This window comes from Adiantum capillus-veneris, chromosome 7, assembly GCF_014529385.1.
Source record: "Adiantum capillus-veneris isolate H3 chromosome 7, ASM1452938v2, whole genome shotgun sequence".
Taxonomy (NCBI): Eukaryota; Viridiplantae; Streptophyta; class Polypodiopsida; order Polypodiales; family Pteridaceae; genus Adiantum; species Adiantum capillus-veneris.
Genome location: NC_140937.1, coordinates 55804717 through 55813637, shown reverse-complemented (window position 1 = coordinate 55813637; position 8921 = coordinate 55804717).

The window sequence follows — 8921 nt, the reverse complement described above, 5'->3', positions numbered from 1 at the left end:
CTTTCCGGATACTTGAGAATGAGCATCTTTCCAAGCTACAAATAAGAGTGGAATAATTAGAGCTTTCATGTAAAACAACAATAAACCATATCTTTGATACTTTTTGAAACTTATATGCGAGTTGCGGTGTTAGCCAGGAGTTATCTGTAGACAACCATTTCCTAGGTACTTGTGAGATTTTTTTGGAAAAAGCATTCTTCCACTAATTTGGTTAAGTCCAGTAGGATTGTCTTCTTCAATCGGAGAGAACTAACAAGGTCAGTTAAGTAGCTAAGTAAAGCTGATAGAGCAAGATAAGGGTTTTTTGGAAAGTTAGGTATGTGGTTAAGCCCTTTAGCCAAGATTTTCCGGACTTTGATAATTTCAATGATGATAAGATCACAAGTACAAACATGCATACCATATGTATCAAAGTCTTTGCAAAATGTGATAAACTGATTGCAGATGCATTCAAGGATTGAGTTATGTCGAAGAAAATCATTAGTGTAGACCAAGTTTTTAAAGGGTTTCTTATATTTCCAGCCAATAAGTACATTGTCCAATAGTTTTTGGTTGCTAAAAAGTAGGTCAAAGCACTCACAAAAAAGTGTTTTAGGATGTACCCAGTCAAGAAGCTCATTCTGAAAGAGATAGTGCATGTAAATAAAGTCCTGGCTTGGAACTTTTTTTTTGAGAAATTTCCTTCCACATGGGCTCACAGCAACCTGTAGTTTCATCAATGATTACATTTCAAGAAGGTTCCTCATTGGTGTGTTTCTGCCTCTTCCCCTAGTGTAGCTAGAGATTTTCCTCGATTAGAAGAAGAGCTAGGTGTCAGAAAAGAAGTAAAAGAGTTGGGGGTAGCAAGAGAATTGCGTCTTTTTAAAGAAGGGGAGTCATCTTCATCAATACAAGGTTTGAGTAAGTTAGTGATAGTCTTTACACCTTTGTAATTGGCATAAGTGGTTAGATAGATCCCAGGTTCATCAGACTTTAGTTCCTTCAGAATATCGAGCATTAGCCCACAAAAGATGTTAAAAGAAATCTGAGCAATTACTGTCTGTTTTGCTTGACCACCTAACCAAGAGAAAATAAGGGAGAGATGAAAGTCCACTGGTTTTTTTGGGAAGAGTAGGTCTAGATGATTGAGAATAAACCATATGGCATGATCAAACCACATGATGTTGGATTCACATGAAGCTTCAGGGTCAAGAAATCTGCAGGCACATTTAACATAGGACCGAAAAACATTCCAAATGGATTTTGTGTAGAAGTCGGGGTTGCTTTTGGCAAACTCCATGTTTCGCTTTGTGCGGATGTAGAGGCCTGTATTGGAAGGGCACTTGGAATGATCGGTGAGGTTGAGGTTGAAGGGGGCTTTTATGCACTCCCCTTTATCAAGGAACTGTCCACCTTTCAAAATTTTGAGTCTACAGTCTTCAATAGTAGAGGCAGGGAGGTTAGCAAGGTAAACCCAGGTTTCACTTAGAATAGGTGCTAAAAAAGCTTTGTTAGGTAAGACCCAGAGCTGATGGTCTACCCCAAAAGATTTAATTTCAATCTACATAACAAGTAGGAAAGGAAAGATTTTAGAGATTTTTGGTACCATTTTTAACAGGTTAGCGTCATTGAGGGAGCAGAGATTGCTCTGAAATTCTTTGACGGCTTCTAGAGTAGCACTATCCCTACAATAGATGCCACTTGTTTGAGGGATAGTCAGGGTAGTCAGGGTACTTATAAAGCTAGGATTGAGGATAGTCCAGTTCAGTCCCAAAAGACGAGAATGAGGCAAGCTCTTGCTGATATTGCACAGAGAGTATAGGAAGTTATGTTGTGTATTGGGAAATTGAATTAACACCGAAGTTTTGAATCCTTATCCAAGGTAGCCAAAATTTTGACCCAATCATTAAAGGATAACATGTGTAAGATAGACATATTTTTGTCTGAGGTATAAATTAGTTGAGAAGCATCCAAGCTGCTAATACATCTGAGGACAAGAGATGTTCCATAGAGAGGGGTTCAGAGGATAATTCCAAACCTTGCGAGAGAGCAAGAGTCTGCAATATGCAAAAAAGGTAATGAGGCTATGACTACTTAGTGTAGTAAGTAATACAATATTTGACATTTCTTGGCAAAAAAAGGTCGGGTTCTAACTGTTAAGGCATTTTTGGAGTATGGTCTTTTAGGTAAAACTTAATCGACTCTGGAATCCTTGTATGATTCTCAGGGTTGTGTTTTACTTTCATACGAGCTCTCATTCTAAAGTGTTTGTGATCCTGAAAGGAATTATATAAACATAGAATTAGTCCTGTGGATTGGGCCTGCAATCCTTAAACCAGCAAAGTCAGAGACTATGATAGCCATGAGTAGGAGACCAGAAACATAGTCTATGAAGGACCACCTAACACCAGTCAGCCGGTCAAGGGTTTATAGACTGTGGGTCCCGCTTAGAACTAAGCTCCAAAAAAATTATCTAAAGCCAGCATGCCGGTTTTCCCATAGAATGAAAAAAACCTTATGTTTAGGACGTGTGTGTAGCTGTTTTACCATAAATAATAAGACATAATTGAACTTTTTACATTCAAAAGACAGCTGGCTCCAGAGAGAAGGAATGATGAGTACAAAAATAACTCAGTCTTAAAATCATCTTTGTACAATGTTTATATGAATGAAGCTTCATTCCAGTATACAGATATCAAAAGTACTTCCCTCGCCATAGGTGTATGTGTAATCATGTAAGGACTACTGCTTAAAGCCAAAAAAACCTCCAAAGATAAGATTGAGTCCTTACCTGCATCCATCCAAACAAGACAACAAATATGTTAGCCTTGAATGTGTTTTACAGGCATCAAATGGACTATTCCAGTTGTTATCCATGTCCATCTTTAACAAGTTTCTTTTGGAAACTTTCAAGCCTAGTCCAAAGTAATTATTTTATCACCCAAAGTGTAATGTTTTTTTATGTTTTAGAAGGCCATACTACCTTTGGAACCAAGTGAACTAGCTCCATTGATGAAGCTTCATACTCACTTTGCCATAAAGCAAGAGCAGCATAAATGGCATTCCCTTTAAGAATATCCAACAAGTCTTTTTATGACAGATAAAGTTTAACCCTAATTAGGGTTTATACTCTTTCCCTTCCTCAAATGTTACTTACCTTCATTCTCTGATGAGTAAGCCAATTAACAGAGATCTTTAGATATAAATACGATATCTAGTTAGACCACGTGCATTGAAAAAAGTAAGTGTGTGTGTTTTTTATGCGCTTTTTTGTAATTTTAGCCTGTCTATAGGAATGCTGAAACAATATGGCATTACCAGAAAAACCAATAAACCACCAAGTCTAGCGGCAATACGCATCGGGTGAGGATCCTACCTAGAACAATCCATCGAATCCACTTTTATCAGAAAGTGAGTACGCAATTGGGAAACACCCTCCGTTTTTTACAATAATTCATGCACTAAGTGAAAGAGAACAACTGGTAACTTTACCACATCAATAAAATGAAGGCCATTTTACCTACAAAGGGCAAATGCCAAAAGGTTCTTGAGGGCCTGAGAGAGAGAGAGAGAGAGAGAGAGAGAGAGGGAGGGAGAGAGAGAGGCACATCGCCTAGTCAAGGGGACACACATGGGGCCACTGCTATTTGTTGATACACTAGACTGTCAGCATCTTCTCTCAATGACACTATGCATAGGTAGAAGGGGAGGGTTACATTTGGAGAGGTCAAGAGTTTAGGAGGCTGTTCATTTCAATAAAGAAGTTATAGAATATTTTAACGTCATAGAAACAATAACAAATTGTTTTAAATATTTGAAGCATTTAACAAAAATGAAATGATTTTGGGGGGGCGGGGTGCTGTATTGAAACAATAGCAAGAGGCCTCTCTCTCTCTCTCTCTCTCTCTCTCTCTCTCTCTCTCTCTCTCTCTCTCTATAATGTATATTTTGGTTTTCTTGGCATTAATGCCATGGAAACAGGTTTGAAGTTGAGTCTACATGATGATGGCGATCCTTCTAATGTCACTCTTTACCAAACTGCTATTGGCTGCCTCATTTATGTATGCAACACGAGGCCAGATATTCAGTTTGTAGTCTCAGAGGTCAGCAAATTTTTGCATAGCCCAGGGTCTAAGCATTGGCAGGATGTCAAGAGGATTTTTCGCTACCTTAGTGGCACTTTACATCTTGGCTTGTTTTATCCCAAGGGGGGATCATTGCCGCCAGATTTACATGCTTTTTCGGACTCAGATTGGACTGGTTGTTTTGACACGCGAGTCATGCTTGGCAGTTCATGTATATCATGGTTGAGCAAGAAGCAACCTACTGTGGCCACTTCGAGTCGTGAGGCTGAGTACAGGGCAGTCTTCACAGCTACGGTTGAGTGTGTATGGCTCAGACGCCTTATGGCTGATTTGGGTGTTGGACAGGACACTACCAACACTATCTACACTGACAGTCAGAGCGCATTGGCAGTTGCGAGGAACCCAGTCTTCATGCTCGCACAAAGCACATAGAGGTATATTACCACTATGTTAGGGAGAGGCTCTCAGCAAGAGAGATCAACTTGGCTTATGTGCCAACACAGGACAACCTTGCAGATCTTTTCACAAAGGCATTGTCTCATGAGAAGCTCGAAGCTTTCCGCAAAGCTTTGGGCTTACTCACCTTTGTGGATTGATCATGTCCTCATGGCATGGCACTTCCCTTTACTCATGTGCCAGCTCTCGTTCATTGCAGCACTCTAGGGGGGATTTGCTACCATATACATGTGGTAGTGACGTGTGTGAACACACTAGGACCGCCGGGGCATTTTTTCCCTCTTTAGGAGGTTTTTTCCCTCGTGCATTGTATATACGCCCATCACTCTAAGACTATCTATCTTTCCATTGCACACTAACACACTCTCTATTGTGTGCCTTGAGCTTCCTTCGTCTTCTCCAAGCTGTGTGCGTTTCTCTGCAACCCTAATTCCAACATCTCTCTCTCTCTCTCTCTCTCTCTCTCTCTCTCTCTCTCTCTCAAACACACACACACACACACACACACACATAGGCAATGCAATCTCTCATGGCTAATAATGTGAATAAGATCCCCTTTATTTGCATGCACGTCCTCAAAGTGAGACAACACCAAGTTGATGCTAATCGAGCTTTTTTTTTTTCAAACTCTTTAAAGAAATACAACCTTCCAAAAAAATTTATAATATCAATATTGATCTTGAAAAAAAATCTTTGAAAAAATAAAGCCAATATATATTTTCCAAATTTTAATTCGCATTAAACAGCAAAATCTCTACTAAAAGTATTCCTTTTTTGTTATGTGCATTTAAACTGGAACATTTCTTCTATGTAGAGTACAAAGTCATTTGACTTTACAGTCTGAAAAGCTAAAGCTTGTCATTTTTTACAATGTTACCCTTCACTTTTGCATTTTCAATCTTACCCTTTACTTTCGTATTTTAGAGCATATGTTTTGTAAGGCTTTCTGTCAAGTGAGCCAATGAGTGACATGTGGATAGCCTCTCCTTCCTTGAAAATTTTACACTGCATTATATATAGTATAGTAGAGTTCTTTGAGTGAGTTGCTATTTAGTCTCAAGTGGGATAAGAGAACGTATAGTAAAATGGAAAGACTATCCCACAGAAGATGCCACTTGGGAAGATGAAACCTCTCTTCTAAAAGACTTTTCCAGCTTCAGTTGAGACAAGGACATCTCAAATTCCTAAGTTGGGGTGATTGTAAGATTTCCAGATGCTGCAATAAAGAAAAATTATACTAAGCCTATTCAAAGAGGCTTAATTCTACAATATCAATGATAACTTGCCCAATTTTACCAAAGGTTGGTATTTTTGGAATCTTAAGCACGACAATACTATAGTTAAAAATTTTCAAAACTAAATTCGGGTGAGAAACTTTGTGGGAGGATTATATGTTTTAACATGTCTATGTAATGATCTTCACCTTGTTATGCATCCGAGATTGGAGACTCGACTCAAAAAAAAAAAAAAAAGACAATCACGGCAAAGAGTAAAGTGATGTAAGAAATATACTAAGAAAAGACTTGCAATTTAAACATTAATAGCATGCAAATTAAACTACTTAACAATCTCTTAACAAAAGCTAACATAATCACCCTAACCAATGAAATGAATAGGGGAGGGGAGCCAGCTGATATAAATTCAAAAAATATTGTATTAGTTTGGGTCGGAAAAGAGGAGGGAGGGAGGAGGGATTCCAAAGGTGAGGGAGAAGAGAGGGGTGAGCCACATGGACGTCATCTCTCTCTCTCTCTCTCTCTCTCTCTCTCTCTCTCTCTCTCTCTCTCTTTCGCGCGCGCGCGCACTCTGTCCCATTCATGTCATCAAGCTTGCCTTGCGCCTCATCCTTGCATAGTTGGCCTAGAGAGCATCTTTGAAGTTTAATGAATTTTAAATTCAAAGCTCCCAATACGAATATTGCACTATAACAAAAATTGTTTTATTAAATTACAACTATTGATATAAACTGGTGTGATTACCCTTACCATTCAAACTTTACAATGTACCTATGCCATTACCCTTACCATTCAAAATTCACAATGTACCTACGCCCCCCCCCCCCCCCCCCCCCCCCTCTCTCTCTCTCTCTCTCTCTCTCTCTCTCTCTCTCTCTCTCTCTCTCTCTCTCTCCCCCCCCCCCCCCCCCCCCCCCCCCTGTTTGGTATACAAACCAAAGCACGACACCTTTCTCCAAGAGCGCCTGCATAGCAGCCTCCATGTGAAATCTCTCGCAAATGTTAGCTTCTTGCAGACCTTCAAGCTGAAAGAAAAGGTGATTGCACTCTAGAGAAATACATTCCCTATGTATTTGTGAACCCCCAAAAATGAGAGAACAAAATCAAGCTCCTACCTCTTCCCTCCACCTCTGCAACCCGCCCTCTTTCCCCCTCTTCTCCCTCAAGGTCTCTTCCCTATCTCACTGCTACCAAGACAGCCCTTGTTGTCCTCTGTCGTCCCCCACCGAATGTGGCCCCTATGCTGACCTTGAATGCTCCTGCCGACTATGGAGAGAGAGAGAGAGAGAGAGAGAGAGAGAGAGAGAGAGAGAGAGAGAGAGAGAGAGAGAGAGAATATCTCCCATTTATTCTTGTTTTATTTGAAATAATCTCATTCATATGGCATGCACTCACGAAAACTAAAAACACTCAAAATGTCACAATGGTAAATTCAAATGCAAATTACAAATTGCGATTTAATCTAAAATTTTAAGAAATCAAATTTGTATTTGGTATTTTTTTACCCAACACTTAAGACGAGGTGTGGAATCAACTATTAAACAACCTTGATGAATAGGTCTCTCTCTCTCTTTCTCTCTCTCTCTCTCTCTCTCTCTCTCTCTCTCTCTCTCTCTCTCAACATACACACACAAACACTCTTTTCTTGTCTAACTGCAAAAGCAAGCGGCCACTCTTTGCAAGAAGGTTAATCATGCTCGATTTGGAAAGTTTAACTTGCCACCTATTATAGTGCTCAAACTTATGATGCTTATGTGCAACAACGCCCTCCTTTCTCGCCTAGGGAAATTGGGCATAGCAGCTTTACACACACAGCACCCAATTTAAAACACTAGTATATCAACCAGTCTTCTAGACGGGATGGAAGAAGAAACATAATTTTTTAAGTGATAAGAGAGCTATAACTCTTTTTATGCTTTTATAATGTCATGCATGTCCAATTTGACGTCCATGAGTGTGCATTGATCTCATGCATCAACATCAATTATCTACTATAGGCATTACACTTACCATCGCTCTAATTATCAACTATAGGCATTAGTACACTTGCCATCATGCTTATTATGTAAGAGCAAATTTGTAATGCCTTTTTAAATTTGTATGTAACGCTTTCAATGGAACTACCCCTCTTGCGAGCCTACTGCCTTGGTACAATTGAGCATGCCTTTCAGATGCACGCATAGGTGATTACATCTAGAGAAAGGGACTCATATGTATTTTCTAAAAACATGCTAGAGCTTTTGAATTCCCTCGGCTTTGTTGCCATACACCGGGATCAATGCACACATAGGATACATTCAATAATGCAACATGCATTCAAGAGCCATGCATAGGTAATTGCATTCAAAATCAGGCCATTGCTTTGCATTCACCAGAAACAACCCAACACTCCTTTGCCCTACCCATGTTGACATACTCCACAATCAATATTCCATTCCAATACGCGACATTCCTAGTATGAGAAATTAAATGGTGTGCATCTAGTATATTGGCTAGCAGTTGATGTTGCTTTATCCTACTGAAGAGCCGCAATACTACTTGCTTCCAGCATTGCGCACACACCAAACAATGCCACCACTCGCAGCATCTTAACGATGTGGAATTTGTTAGCTTAGCTGCATTCATTCAAATATTATTTTTCCAATTAAGTATTGAGAAAGATCAAATTTGGCGTTTGTGTAATCGAAAGCATTGCCAATAATAATTTCACCCTACATATGTTTTTATCCATGTCATTTTCTTGTATTATGCCATAGGCTTTGCTTTCGATATAACAAACCTAGAGCTTCTTTGGCCTTGCCATATTCCTATGTAGAGCAAAGACAGGAGGTGGCCATGGGTTGCTTTTAATGAAGGAAAACATCCCACAAAATGGCCCGCCTTTAACTACACATAGAGATGGACTATTCTTAAGGAAGGAGGGGAGAGTCTGGCTCCTCAAGAAGTTGCTGACAGCACAGTTTGCAAGGCCGGCATTGAAGCCACATGATTTTGCTACATGTATCCATGGTCAAATGAAAATATCGGTTCACACCTTGCTACATGTGCCTTGCGTCAGTTATAGGTCATGTCTCTCCTCTGCTTTCAATGTTCACGAAAAGGATCCCCGAAAGAGAGAGAGAGAGAGAGAGATTCCACATTCGAGGATGCATGTAGCAAGGCAGAA